This window comes from Rhinopithecus roxellana, chromosome 3, assembly GCF_007565055.1.
Source record: "Rhinopithecus roxellana isolate Shanxi Qingling chromosome 3, ASM756505v1, whole genome shotgun sequence".
NCBI classification, from domain to species: Eukaryota; Metazoa; Chordata; class Mammalia; order Primates; family Cercopithecidae; genus Rhinopithecus; species Rhinopithecus roxellana.
Genome location: NC_044551.1, coordinates 54,594,407 through 54,608,128, shown reverse-complemented (window position 1 = coordinate 54,608,128; position 13,722 = coordinate 54,594,407). Strand labels below are relative to the sequence as shown.

General features: G+C 44.2%; 1 long non-coding RNA gene and 1 pseudogene across 1 annotated transcript in view; both read left to right on the top strand.

Annotated features, from left to right (window-relative positions):
- Positions 1–4,764, top strand: part of LOC115896514 — a 48,447-nt gene extending 43,683 nt beyond the window's left edge. The window contains exons 7-8 of the long non-coding RNA XR_004056411.1: positions 50–170; positions 4,386–4,764. This is a non-coding gene — a long non-coding RNA (uncharacterized LOC115896514). The remainder of the gene's footprint in view (positions 1–49; positions 171–4,385) is intronic.
- LOC115896620 lies at positions 3,690–3,784 on the top strand (annotated as a pseudogene).
- Positions 4,765–13,722: the final 8,958 nt, after the last annotated feature.

Sequence of the window (13,722 nt, the reverse complement as noted above, 5' to 3'; positions counted from 1 at the left end):
ACATTATTCATGAAATTATCTCATCTGTTTATTGTCTTTCTCCTTGTAGGATGTCACCTCCACCAGAACAAGGACTAGGTTTTGTATGTTGCTGTTCCTTTAGTGCCAGAACATGCCCACCCCTGGTCAGTAAATAAGCATTAAGTGAATGAATTAATAAGTGAAAGGCTGTAAGTACTTTGACCTCCAGGTTATCTAGTCTCACTCTCTTTATAGATGAGGAAATTGACTCTTTTCCCAGAAAAGAGGAAGCAGAAAAGCAAAGGCAACTCTCCCTTTCTAGCTGTTTCTGGAGTGCTGAACTTAGATGTGATTTATTCAAATGAAAACTCTTGGGAAATTGTTTCGGAGGGATCCATAAAACAAATGTCATTTTTACCTAGAGAATTCACCCAACCTTCCAACCAATTTCAAATATAGTTCTTTAATGCAGATTTGACAAATCTGAAATCTCTTACACAAAGCCATTTATCATCTAATGTGCACCCGCCCTGCACCACAGTTTAAGTTATAGCTTTTTAATGGGGTAAAACATTTCAATGAAATCATCAAAATACCTTAAACCAAAACTGCTTATAAGATATTGATGAGTTTCAAGCATTGATTCCACCCCTGAAAATATCAACCTTGCCATTGGCACCATGGGTACTTCTAATAAAAGCAGCCAAGGAGGTATAATGAATATCTAATGAACCATTTTGTATGTCTATGTTGCTTCTCGAATTGGAAATAAATCAATGAGCCTTACAAAATGCATATTTTAGTGATATCTCTATAAACAATAATCTTGTTTTTCTATCATAACTCGAATGTCATTCTTTTTATAATATAATTGAAGATTTAATAATTTATTATATAGGTTGCCTTCCCATTTAAGCTCTAGGTTATGTGTGTATACATAATACATATAGGTTGCCTTCCCCATTTAAGCTCTAGGTTATATGTGTGTGTGTGTATATATGTGTACATATATATAGTGTATGTATATGTGTGTGTATATGTGTGTGTGTGTGTGTGCATATATATACACACATAACCTAGAGCCTAAATGGGGAAGGCAACCTAGTCCAATGTCTGATTTTTAAAAATTTTTAAATGTCCTTGTATGTAGAAGCTCTGTGGGTCCTAAAAGTAAACCAAAATGCTGACATTCCAAGAGCAAACATAGGGGCACATGAATAGTAACTAGTAAACAAGTCCTAGATGCTTCCATGAATAAAATACCAGGAGAAGGCCTAGATCCAGTGCCAAGGGCTAAATAAAGACTAACAGAGGTAATAATCCTGCTTCACAGGCACTGTAACTGAGCCCACGCTCACCTGGCCAGTCAGGCCAAGGCCGGTCTCCTTGGGCTGGAACAAGTTCCCCTGGGAACAGTGTGGTGTGTTCACCTAGAGACCTCTTCCTGACAAAGGTTTAGGTTGTGTTGTCCCACCCGCTTCCTCAGCTGAAAATGGGAAATGGGGCAAGTTGCTTCCCCTCCTGCTGGCTCAAATCCTGTGACCCAAAGCACGGTCTCCATCTCAGCAACTTCCCTTCCAGAGGCCAAATATAGCCATCCCTTTCCTGGTTCGCTAAAATTCCAGTCAGACTGCTGTGCACAGTGACAGACGGCCAAAGAGCATCTCACCAGCCCAGCCACAGCCAAAAATAACAGCCACTTGGTTAGCAAAGACTGTGGAGTTTTTCTTTTTTTCTGTTGAGACTTCATACTGAGTTATTTTTTTGTTTTGGTTTTGGATTTTTTTGTTTTTGTTTTTGTAGTTTGAAAGTAGATAGAGTAACTGAAGAAGTGGCCACACCAACTTCCTACATGAGGTTCCTGGGTTTAGTTAGTTCCAGTAGTGATGGGTCATGACCAGAAAGGTACTCACCTCTTAAATCTCCCCAGCCACCTACCCCAAAGGAGGGGCTGACAAGCGCGTTTTCTCCCCACTTCGTCCAGCAGTGCCTCCTGCACACCCCAGGTCATGCTGGGACCCAACCACCATGCTACATTTTCTCTTGGGTCTCGTGGAAGGAAGACTGGGGGAGGCTCTCTTGTGGGCTGGGTGGGGACATTTCCAGACTTGCACCCATGATGCTTCTGGGCAGTAGACAGGCCCCAGCCCCAAGCTGTCAGTCTGGTGCCCTCCACAAGTTCTAAAAGGCCTTAAATTATTAATTTATTTCTTTGAAAATACACAGTGCTGAACAACAACCAAGCCCACTTTTGATCTGCATCATGACACACGAGACTCTTGTCGGCCAGGTTTTGTGCAGGCCAACAGACACATCTTATTAAATGTTACCTAGCCGGTGACATGAAACTGGAGCATGCTAAAGAGATTTAGGCTGAGAAAGATGATTTTCTTCTCCATGCCCTGTTTCCAAATGCAATGAATAATAAGCAATTTTGCAAAACTGTAACATTCAACTGTTGGAACATCTTTGTACTTTTGTTCTTCAAAGGCAGAATGTTTTCTGGAATTATGTTTCTACCTGAGGAAAAAAAATACTCCTTCAATTTCTACATGTGCAAGCATATCACACAGATATATCTCATTTCTTGTCATGTTGTATGCCGTCCCAAGACCAATAAATAATTTATGCATTAAATGCATTTATCAGCTCTCATGTGTATGTGTGTATATATGTATATAATCTCCTATGTGTTAATGTCAAAGATGTCTTCTACATTAACGGAAAGCAAGCAACCTCTTGGGTGTTTCACCACCATGAAATTAGCTTTGCATCTTACCCATCAAATGAGTGAAACGTGAGAACAGGTCCCTGCTCTTTACAGAAAACTAAATGCTAGTCTACAACAGAAGAGGAGTTACAGTAGGAATTTCACATTGCATATCTGCTGAAATCGCTCACCTCCCTTATTTTTTTTTCCAAAGAAGGTCTTTATTACTCCAGGGCCACTTAGATTGTAGAGGGAATACGGCTGCTAAATTTCAACTTGTTCTATTTAAGTTGCCTTTCCTTTGCTTCCCACTTTGAGTATTTATCATGCTTATCATTAAGAACTGCTTTTGAGCCCTCGCAGTGCCAAGCCTGGGACCAGGTGCATGCGTTTGGCAGTCCTCACCTCCACTGCCATCCACAGGCTCCAATTTGGATTTAACCGTGGTCATCATTCACACCCTCATGACAGCAGGATCTAGGGGTGCCACTAACATGATAACAGGCAGTGAGTATGAGCACTGGCAGCAACCGCTTTCGGCAAAGTCACGTGGCTGTACCTGGCTCCTGCTTGCTGTTCTGAGCCTGTCCCCTCTTTCCACCCATCTTCCCCATTTAGAAGGCTTCTGTGTTTCAGTGATGCCATGAAAGAACCCCCAGACTGATAGAATCTGAGAGGAATGGAACTCAAAAATAATCTAGTCCAACCTACTCCTTTGAAAAATAAGGAAATCGAGGGCCTGAGGGGATAACTTACTTGGCCGCACTCACACAGGTAGTTGCTGGCAAAGCAGAGACTGGAACTAAGTATTTGAACCCACTTCCAAGGCTCTTTCCACCATACCAGTGGCTCCCAACATTTGCTGGCACAACTCACAGTCAGAAGGAAACTTTACATCCTGATTCACACATATACACACGTATGCAACTTATACAAATGTTTTACAAAACAGTGCTTACCATGTGACACCCTTTGATCTTTTTTATTGTAGTAGATTCATTTTAAAATATTCTGGAGATTGCTTAACAGCACGTAGACTCAAATTGGAACAGTACAGAGAAGATTAGCATGGCCCCTGCACAAGGATAACATGCAAATTTTTTCCATATTTTTTGTACATTTACCAAATGTTACTTTTCTTTCCAGGGATAACATTTATAGGTATACAGTCCTATAGTTTGCATTTTCTTAGTTAGATACATCCACTTGAATATTTAGGAGGACGGGGGTTGACTTAGATACAGAACAGGGTCCCTTTTAGGTCTAAGCATCATGCTCCTGGTCAGGAATGATCTTCCTGTCTACCTGTTCTCAGATTAGAATGATCTGAAAGACAGAATGATCTAGTAGACAGAATACTGGACTGACAGTCAAGGCCCAGCATCTAGTCCTGGCTCCACCAACTGCTAACTGTATAACTTTGGGCGAGTTTCCTCTGGGTTCCGTTAACTCATCTGCATGATCAAGCTGTTGCTAACTGACAGAGTTCTGAGGAGTAAATGAAATAATGCAAATTAAAGCAATAAAAAGCTCTATGCACAAGACTTGTCCTGGAATAGCAATGATCTTCCATTCTCACATTTCAGAGAAATATGGTATCTAAAGAGGTTTCTGGATTCTCATCAAAACACCTGCATAATGTATTATGAATAAATTTGGTAGATTAAAGAAAAACCATACCCTGAAACTACCTTATTTTTAAATGTTTTTGCAGGTGTTTGAAGAAGAGGGGCTCACTCCAAATCTTGAAGATGTTCAGCCTCGAAAAAGTAGAAGTCATTGTGACCAAAGATGATGCCACCACACCTTTAAAAAAGAAAGGTGATGAACCTCAGATGGAAAAACACATTCAAGAAAGGTCAATACTAGCGAGTATGAATGAACACATAGCAAAAATTTCAGATGAAACAGCCATGCCAAGGGCTTGTGGGACAGGTGAGGCCGAGTGAATAAAAAGAAGCAGCCCCAGAGACACTCAAGGTGGTTCCAGCTGCTTGTGAAGGAGGCTTCTTTCTAAGAGGTGGTTGGGCTTGGTTTCGGTGTATTCCAGTTTGGGACTCATGAATTGCAACTAATAAAGATCAAAATACTGATACAGAAATTGTTTTATAAAACATTCAAAATGCCTGCAGTGACCTTCACAAGAGCAGAAGTTAGGAGGATCCCTGACAGCCGAGAACATTGTGCGAAGCCCCTCAGAAGTTAGTTGTGAAGCCCTGCTGGGAGATCTTTGGCTGCACGGGGGAGAGGGATGGTGGGGAGGGGGACAGGCATAATCATCACTATTATGGTATAGGAAGGACTGCTGCTTCTCTGCCTGAAACAGAGAACACCTGTTTCAGAGAAGAAGGTGTCAGGAAGATCCTAAAGAGAAGGACCCTGGCACAGGCAGAGTGGGTGGAGGTGGCATGGGAGGCAGTGAGTTCTAACTCCTTAAATAGTGCTTTATCACTACTCAGGAACTGTTACAGGAAGCTCAGAGTTGTGTTTCTCACCAATAATCTCAGAGAAATCACTTCAAAAAAGAGACTAAAGAACAGGTTGCAGGTTTCAGTAAAGGGTTCCATTTGACAAGGTATATGATGGTTGATGGTTTGTAGTTGTCATTGTCCATGCCTACTGATAACTTATTTTGTGTTTTTGAATGAAAAGACATTTATACATTCCTTACAATAATAATAATGTTAAAAAGCTGGTGATGCTCACAAAATCGATTCCACAAATCCCAAGCAGACTGTGTGGAGGAGCGCACACTAGAGGTGCAGGCGGCATGAGCAGCCTCTGCTGTCCCCTCCCCTCCCACAGGCTCCCGCCAGCTGCTCTGACCCCTGAGACACCCACTCCTGCTGCATCCCTCACATCCAAAGGCTCTTCCAGTGCCTTCTGGGACCTTGGTTCCAGGGTGAGCAACGCACCCAAGCTTGTGGGGAGGGCGGAGCACTCCTTTCTCTTCCTGTGTCCGCAGGGACTGTGGCTCTCCTGGGTGCTGCCCAGCCTACCCCAGGTAGGGAGCGTTTCATGGCCCCATCCTCCTGGGGACTGGAAAGGGCTTTGTGTCCTTCCAACTGTATGTAAATCCCTCTCTCTTTCTCTCCCTTAGCCACCTGGTTGCCCAACACCACCTGAACCTTCCACTCACATCTTGGGAACTTACCATCTTCTTTTCTGTCCTAGATCTTGCCATCGGCATGGACACTTCAGTGTCCCTCCCTGTGGGCAGCACATCCAATACATTTGCTGTCCCTTTCTTTCCCTCCCTCACCTGGTGACACCCCTAACCTGCCAATGGCCTAGAGTGGTCCCACCTGAGATATTTTCAACCTGTATCTTGATGCCTCACCACAGCCTCCTCTCCTGGGATCCTGGTTCCCTTCAACCCACTGCCCCTGACTTTCAATCTCCCTGAGCCCATCCATCCCTGATCTTCCCATTTCCTCATTCTCTCATCCCCCTTTTGGTTTTGCTTCCTTCACCCTCCCACCTACACTCCAGGTCCCAGCACTTCAGCCCCATTTTTGACAACAGCCCCCTTTCTAAACCAACAGACTATGAACCTGCTTCGTAGTGCACAGTTGGCAACGAAGCAAGAAAAGAATCAAGCACATAGCCCCAATATGTTCATAAATCGAATACATTTTACTACTGGGCTGACATTTTCTTCATTTTAAAACGTATCACAAAAATGGAAAGGCACAAATGACATGATTTTAGAAGACCAATATAACAAGCATTTCAGTTTTTCTGCCCATTCCCATTGGAGCATTTTATACAGCCCCTGAGGGTGTGTGCACTCCAGTTTAGGGACCATAGCCCTAAACCCTATCACTCTTCTCCCTCTGTCACATCCACCCTACAAAGCCATCCCTGAGCCCATCTAGTCATGAGTGTCCTGTTCTGTGCCAGGTGGCTAAGTGGTGCTAGAAGACACACTCAGTCCCAGGTAACCTCTGGATATACTCTTTCAGCTCAGGGCAATGCCACTGAGAGCCTTCAAGGGTCAACAGTCAAGCTAGTCTGCAAGAAAACTTCTTTCATCTTCATCTATTGCCAGCACCCAGCACAGTGCCTGGCACTAGCCTGTGACCATGAATGCATTGATCTGTGCACACATGTAGCATCCACATCATTCTGCCTACGTGATTACCAAGGCATGAAAAGCACAATAGAGACAGCCGTGACAGGTCAGGACATCCCAGCTGGGGCGCATTTAGTTCTGAAGCTGTGTGAGGGTGCCTTACCCTCACAGCACCTCTGTCTGCCCATGGTGGCCCAAGCAATAGACTGGCCCTCAGGATGTGCCTGAGGCAGTTTAATTAAGGCCATTTTGACACCTTAACTATTCCAGGAGGTTGTATGGAGGTGAGAAATAGGGCTTTTTCAATCTTCTCTTTAATACTTGCAGCAACTCTGGCTCAGAGCACAGCTGTACCCCCTTTTCCTTCAGATGTCGCCTCACAGAATGATGCTACTGTCAAAGGAAAGGGGTGAGGAGAGTGACAGAGCTTACACAGCAGCCTCCAGTGGACACAACGTAGACTAGATTTGAGCAGGGCCTCCAGGGTAAGCACAAGGAGAAGTGCTGGAAGAGCCCAGGAGATGTGTTTGACCTACCTTCATCTCTGGACATGAAGGGCATCTCTCTCTCTCTCTCCCTCTCTCTCTCTTTCTCTCTGTCTCACACACACACACACACACACACACACAAACACACACACAGAGACAGAGAGACAGAGAGAGAGAGACAGAGAGAAGACAGCTATGGCACTTTCTCAGGAGGTAAAGATGATTTAGGCAAAATTCCCTCACTTCCTACAGTTCTTTCATCTTCTCTTTCTCCCTTCCTCGTCCAATGTTTCTTAACGACTGGTCATGGACTGGCCCCTGAATCAAAGTCACTAAAGCCCTGTTATCAATGCAGATTCTTGGCGACATCTCAGTCTAAGAGAATTAGCAACTCTGAAACTGGAGCAAGAGACTCTGCATTTAAACAATGTTTTGCCCATTAAAGTTTGAGCACCACTGAAAAACCCTCTCTTCTTCTCCTGTGTTCTTCCCAACTACGCATCCCTAATCTGTGGCCCGCATCCATCTTGCCACCATTCCCCTCTGCCCCTCCACTCCTGAGGCCATCATGATGAAGCCGGTGGGAACGCCAGTGGAAGGACCCAGACAGGAATAAGATCACCTGGGCCTTCACCTTCCTTCACCGACCAAGAGCTCTTCTCTTCCTGTGCTTTTATTTTAATCTAGGACATCCCCTCTCTTGGATCCTAGAGGCCCTGCTTCATTTAATTTGGCCTCCTTGCCCAAGCAGAATCCTGGGCAAGCCTGGGAACTTAGTACCCTGAATTCAAATGAAGTTGCCTGGAGGAAACTGAGGGAATCAGGGAGCTAAGGTTTGGCCTAATGTTGATCTATTTTTGGCCAAAGCCACCCTCCACTAATAGGTCTCTACTAATAGACTTGCAAAGATGTCGCTCTTAATCGATGCTAAACAAGAGTTATAAATCATAAAGACGTTTGCTGTCTTCTTACCTCCCAGGGATGGGAGTGAATGGGAGAGGACTCTGACCATGAAGCGTTCTAATCTAAACTCAGAGAAAATTCTCCGAGCCATTCTTCCGCTCACAGAATTTCCGGGCACCAGTCTCCCTGCAGCTTTGACAAGTGAGCTATTTTGGTATGGGAACAAGTAGAGTTATTGTTATCTCTGCTCTGAATCAAGGATGAAAAGAAAAGGTGAGCGGGAGAAGGAGGGTATGAGCAGAAAGGACTTCAGATACCGAAGGAAAAGGAGCCAGATGCTCTTCCCGGGAAGGAAGTCACCAGCCGGCCGGTTTAGAGCTTGAAATCAGCACGTGACCCTCAGCAACCATAGTAACAGTCCCTCCCTCTGGTCTCACAGGGCTCTGGAGGGGCGAAGGGGCGAAGACTGCAGGATACATGCCAAGGTGCCTTGTCAATGGTGAAGTGTTTTCTACATAGGGTGGCAGCTCCCTATCTATGACCAGGGAGCTACTGCGCCTTTCCCACAGCCCCACTCAAAGACTCAGCACGGCCCAGGCCAGAAGGAAGTTTAGACAGCAGACTCTCCGTCAGCAGATACCTTTCCCTGCCCTTCCTACCGGGTCACGTAGGCCCTTAACAAGGGTGCTATTTTAGCAAGAAACTGAAAATGAAAAGAGAATCTGCCCTCCAAACATGCTGAACACTTATTTTAGCACACAGCCCCACGGAGGGTCAGTGCTCCACGCATGTTTTAAAGCGTTTGTGCCTATTTATTTTGAGAGCGGCAGGGCCTGAGCCACAGCTTCCAGCATTCTGCTTTGTCAGCACGAAAGATTTGCTGCCATAGGCATGCTGAGCTCCCTCTGGGGCCCCCCCTTCTCCTGGAGTCTGACTGAGATGAGAAGCTTATCCCAGCCCTTAAATGAAGAGACGTCCTCCAGCTCCCACTTCTGCCTCACCCTTCCGCCTCCCACTGACAAACAGGCCTGGCTGCAAGGTGTGCTTGTCAACAGGACCTGGCCACCAGAGGGCGACAGAGAGCAATGAGGGCCGAACAGTTTCCCAGAAAGACCCAAATCCCCTGCCACATTTGCTCCCTCCTCCAGCCCAGAAGCTGCCAGACTTGCTAGCCTTTGCCAGTCCACCGAAGCAAACATCTCACCTTCATCGTACAGTTCCTTGGTAAACTCTTATTTTCTTCTTTATCAAGTTTGGATGGAAAACAAAACAATTAATTTTAAGAGCAGCACACAAGAACTTAAACATTATTTATGTCTCTAATTATCTTGTTCTGGTGGGTATTTTAGTCCCTGTCTGGTCAGGACATTAATTATCTTCATAACTACAGCAAAAGTTAAATAATAAGCACCCAAGGCTACAGCACTACTGTAATGTGCAAGCTTAAATGAACTTATAAATTTTATTAATGGATGCTTTATACAACTCCATATATTATAAATCAAACAAGAAACCTATTTCTATCTTTTAAGGGTACGGTGAAAAAGCTTTAACATTATTGAGGATAATTTTTATTAAGTTTAAAACTCCCTTTTTCCAGTAATGAGACTGTTATGAGGATAATTTAATCTAGTTTGTCATGAGGCACCCCAGCTTGTTAAATAAGTTAATAAATGACTGTGCATTAATCAAAGTGACAAAGCTATGAAGAGCTGGGGATGGGAGACAATTCTGGTGATAGTATTAATTAGTATTTAATTAGAAACTTAGGGCCCATAAATAAAAAAAAATCATGGTAGAGACATTTATGCAAATTGCTCAGAGCCTGCAGTGGAGTTAGCTTTGCTTTAAAGAAACATGATTTTTTTTTTCTAACATACTGTACATGGCAGCACTGTGGCCACATCACGTGGCTTAAACGAGCTCTTCTTTTGTTTCCAATTTGTTCCAATTACAGGCCTGTAAATTCAAATCATTCTTTTGACTGTCTTGATTGAAATGTAGAGTTTCCACAGTTTCTACTGGGAGTTCTGGGTTTGTTTTTTTTTTTTCTTTTAATGAAAAAGGAGAAATGTTTTAAAGACATAAAGAAAGAGCTTTAGATTCTTTTTCTGCTCTTTTAATTAAGATGTGTGCCACCATTTTCTAAGAACAATTGTGGATTCCATTTGGTATGTAAACAATGCCTCCTTTTTCAATCCTGGTGAGCTGTAACTAGGTTTTGTTATGTGATATAATATTGAAGACTGCATAGATTCAACTGCCATCATTTTTATGATAATCACAGCACTTTTAGCTTTTCCCTCAATAACGTACTTGGATAAATGGACAATTTTTGATGGCCCAAAAAGATAATAACTGTTTGGTTCTGAACGCCACTGCTTTCCTAAGGTACATGTTCCCCCTTTTCAGACTTTATTATTTGTTGCATTTATTCAAGAAAGGTTATCCACAGTAAAACTGCTTTTTCTATTCAACAGTCTATCTCTGTCATGGTTCATTTATGTGTGAGCATGACGGACTGAAGCCTGTATTATCCACAGCTGACAAGTGTCAGGCCGACAGTTCAATCAGCCCTTCCTCGAGATGATGCCCAAGGCCCCGTGTTTGAAGTAGGACAATAAAGCAGGCAACACAATCAGGGCAAACTGATCCGATCCCTGTATGTAAAGAGGATTCTGCCTAATAACGCAGTGTGGTTTTTTTCCCTCTCCAAACATATTAGTCCTTAAACAGTGACTTGGCCCTTAAGAAAATCTGTGACTGACATGAAAATGCTGAAGTTTTAAGGTGGTTGGTTTATCCATAGCCTCATGGGGCTGCTTCTTTGTGCAGACTAGTTTTGTCAAAGTCAGAATAATAATGTATTCAGTGTCTGATCATTTTTAGGGAGTTATTTGAATGGGATTTTAAGTCAGACATCCTGATATTGACACAGGGATCATTTTCTTGTCCTTTTGTTTTACATTTGTGGAACAGATCATTTGCATTGGCTAATAAAATTAAATCTCTAAAATGCATACAAAAGTGAGTTCCCTTCAGCAACACTCCTCAATTCTCTCCACCAGCCGAGTAAGCAGAGTTGCTGGGTGTGTTTCTTTATATTAGGTCTCTCTAGAACACAGGCTATAATGCAAACATATCTTCAAAATTAGTGCTTCTTCGGCCTGGGTAACACTTAGACTCAAATGTATATTAAAGCATTTCACTACAGATCCTGACAATCAACAGCAGAGCCAAAGTCGATAAAATGCTAATAACCTGCTGTGGTCTGTTCCTTGGAGGACTGGAGTACTGCTGCTGTGCTCTCTTCCAGCCTTCAGACCATTGCAGGCGACAACGGGCAAGGGAAGGCGGCTCACCCCTTTGGAAGGGGCCAAAACACTGCATGCCTTTCATAAAGAGGAAGCCAAAGACCCTCTTAAAGCATCATAAAACCTTCAAGCCAGAAGGCACAATGCAAAACATCAAACCCAACCTCTTCCATACTTGATAAATGAGGCTCTGAGACATTTTTGTGACTTCCAAGGTCAGAGAGCTTGTAAGTAGCAGTGGAAGGAAAAAGTTAGCAACAACAACAAAGGAATCCTCTGAATTTTGCTTCTCGTTATATGACTTTACTAGGCTGGGCAAGTTAGTGCAGAAGGGATTGATGAAAAGCAGAATCCAGAAGTTAGAATGTGAGGAATGATGCCAGCAACTACCAAACTTGGCTTCTGTCAATTTCCTTCTTGCACAATGCTGGAAGTCCTAAGTAACGTGTTTTCTGTGAATGTGTTGGTTCTATGAATGTTGGTTTTTCTCCATCTACCCTGCTGTGTCCCAATGTACCCATTTATTGCATTTTCTCCCCCACTTTGACCCCACAGACCAGATCACCCAAACACCCGTGACTGCTGGCTTCCAATTGTGTTAGAGATGAGGGGAGGCACTAACGGCCAGTCAAGTGGGAAGAGAGAGGCTACACTGTGTCCTTGTCCCCTGCTTGGACTCTCCATCTCAGAAGACTGTGTCCCTCCAGCACTCCTGCTTCTACTGAGAGGCTCTTCCTCCAGGGCTCCAAATGTCATGGGCCCCAGTCCCTCAGTTTCCTTCCCTTGACCCTTCAGTCCTCCGGGATACCAGCTCCCCACTGATGCTAAACTTGGGGTGCCTCCCATCTCTTGTTTGTCCACCTACTTCTGCCCACACTTCTGAAGTAGCCCCTTCTTTAAAGTCTCCAGCAGAACCATCTCCAGTGAGTTCTGTTTCCTGCTTGGACTCTGATGCATTGAGTGATTTAGATTGCTAACTGATCCTACTTCTAGTTCAGTAGTTCTCAGGATATTCTGAAATCCCACAGAGAATCTGATGAAAGCTATAGGCTCTCTCCCCACACACACAAAAAAGTCACTTATGCACATATGCACAAAATTTCAGACAATTGTGGCATGTTTCATAGACAAAGGCTATTTACAAATTTTCTAGGACATCCATGAAACCCCCAATATCGAACACCCATTTGTTCCACTTGATCATACCATGTTCCTTCTCAAAAGCCTCTACTGATGTCAAACCAACTACCAGAAAGCATGAAACCCAGACTCCTCAGAGCAGCATTTCAGGCTAAATCTGCCAAGGCCCCATTAACAAAAGAGCTAAGGGGAAATTTAATACAGGGGAGTTGTTGCAAGGGTGGAGAAAGAGGTGAAATGACAAGGGCAATGGTAAGGCAATGCAAAGATCGACACCAGCAGCAAGCCAGGACTGAGGCCTGGGGGTCAAAGGGAAGAGGTGATGTCACCAGAGCCCAGGAGCCAGGGCTGTGCCGGGGAGCCAAAATCATAGCAGGGGTCTCTCAGTAGGAGTTGGAGTCCAGGAAAAAAGACCCAGCCACAGCTGGTGATGCTGCCAAAGCAGAAAGAGAAGGTGAGGACTCTCTGGGCTTCTTTTCTCCTACAGCTCTCCAGTCTTCACAGACCACGTGACTCAGAAGCCAGCTGAGCGGAAGCCTGCAGGGATGCCTGAGGACCAGGGCAGGGGGAAGGCTGTGATGAGCCTAAGATAAAACAGGCCAGCCCGGGCATGGCTTCTCATGCCTGTAATCCCAGCACTTTTGGAGGCCGAGGCAGGTGGATCACCTGAGGTCAGGAGTTCAAGACCAGCCTGACCAAAATGGTGAAACCCCATCTCTACTAAAAATAAAAAGCTAGCCAGGCGTGATGACCGACGCCTGTAGTCTTAGCTACTCAGGAGGCTGAGACAAGATAATTGCTTGAACCCAGGAGGCGGAGGTTGCAGTGAGCCAAAATCGTATCACTGCACTCCAGCCTGGGCGACAGAGCAAGACTCTGTCTTAAAAAAAAAAAAAAAAAAAAAAGATACAACAGGCCAGTGAGTCACACAAAAGCCCTTCATGACCTGGCCTCTCCTGCTCATGGAGCCATGATAGAACCTGGGTTTTCATATCTATTGTGCATTAAACTGTGTGTCAGGCAGTAGTTCCAGGAGGAAAGCTGCAGAATTCAGCCCAAGAGTTGCAAGTAAATATTCAAGACCGAGACTGGTCTGCTCAGACTGAAAAGTAGCAAGGGTGGTAAATTAGA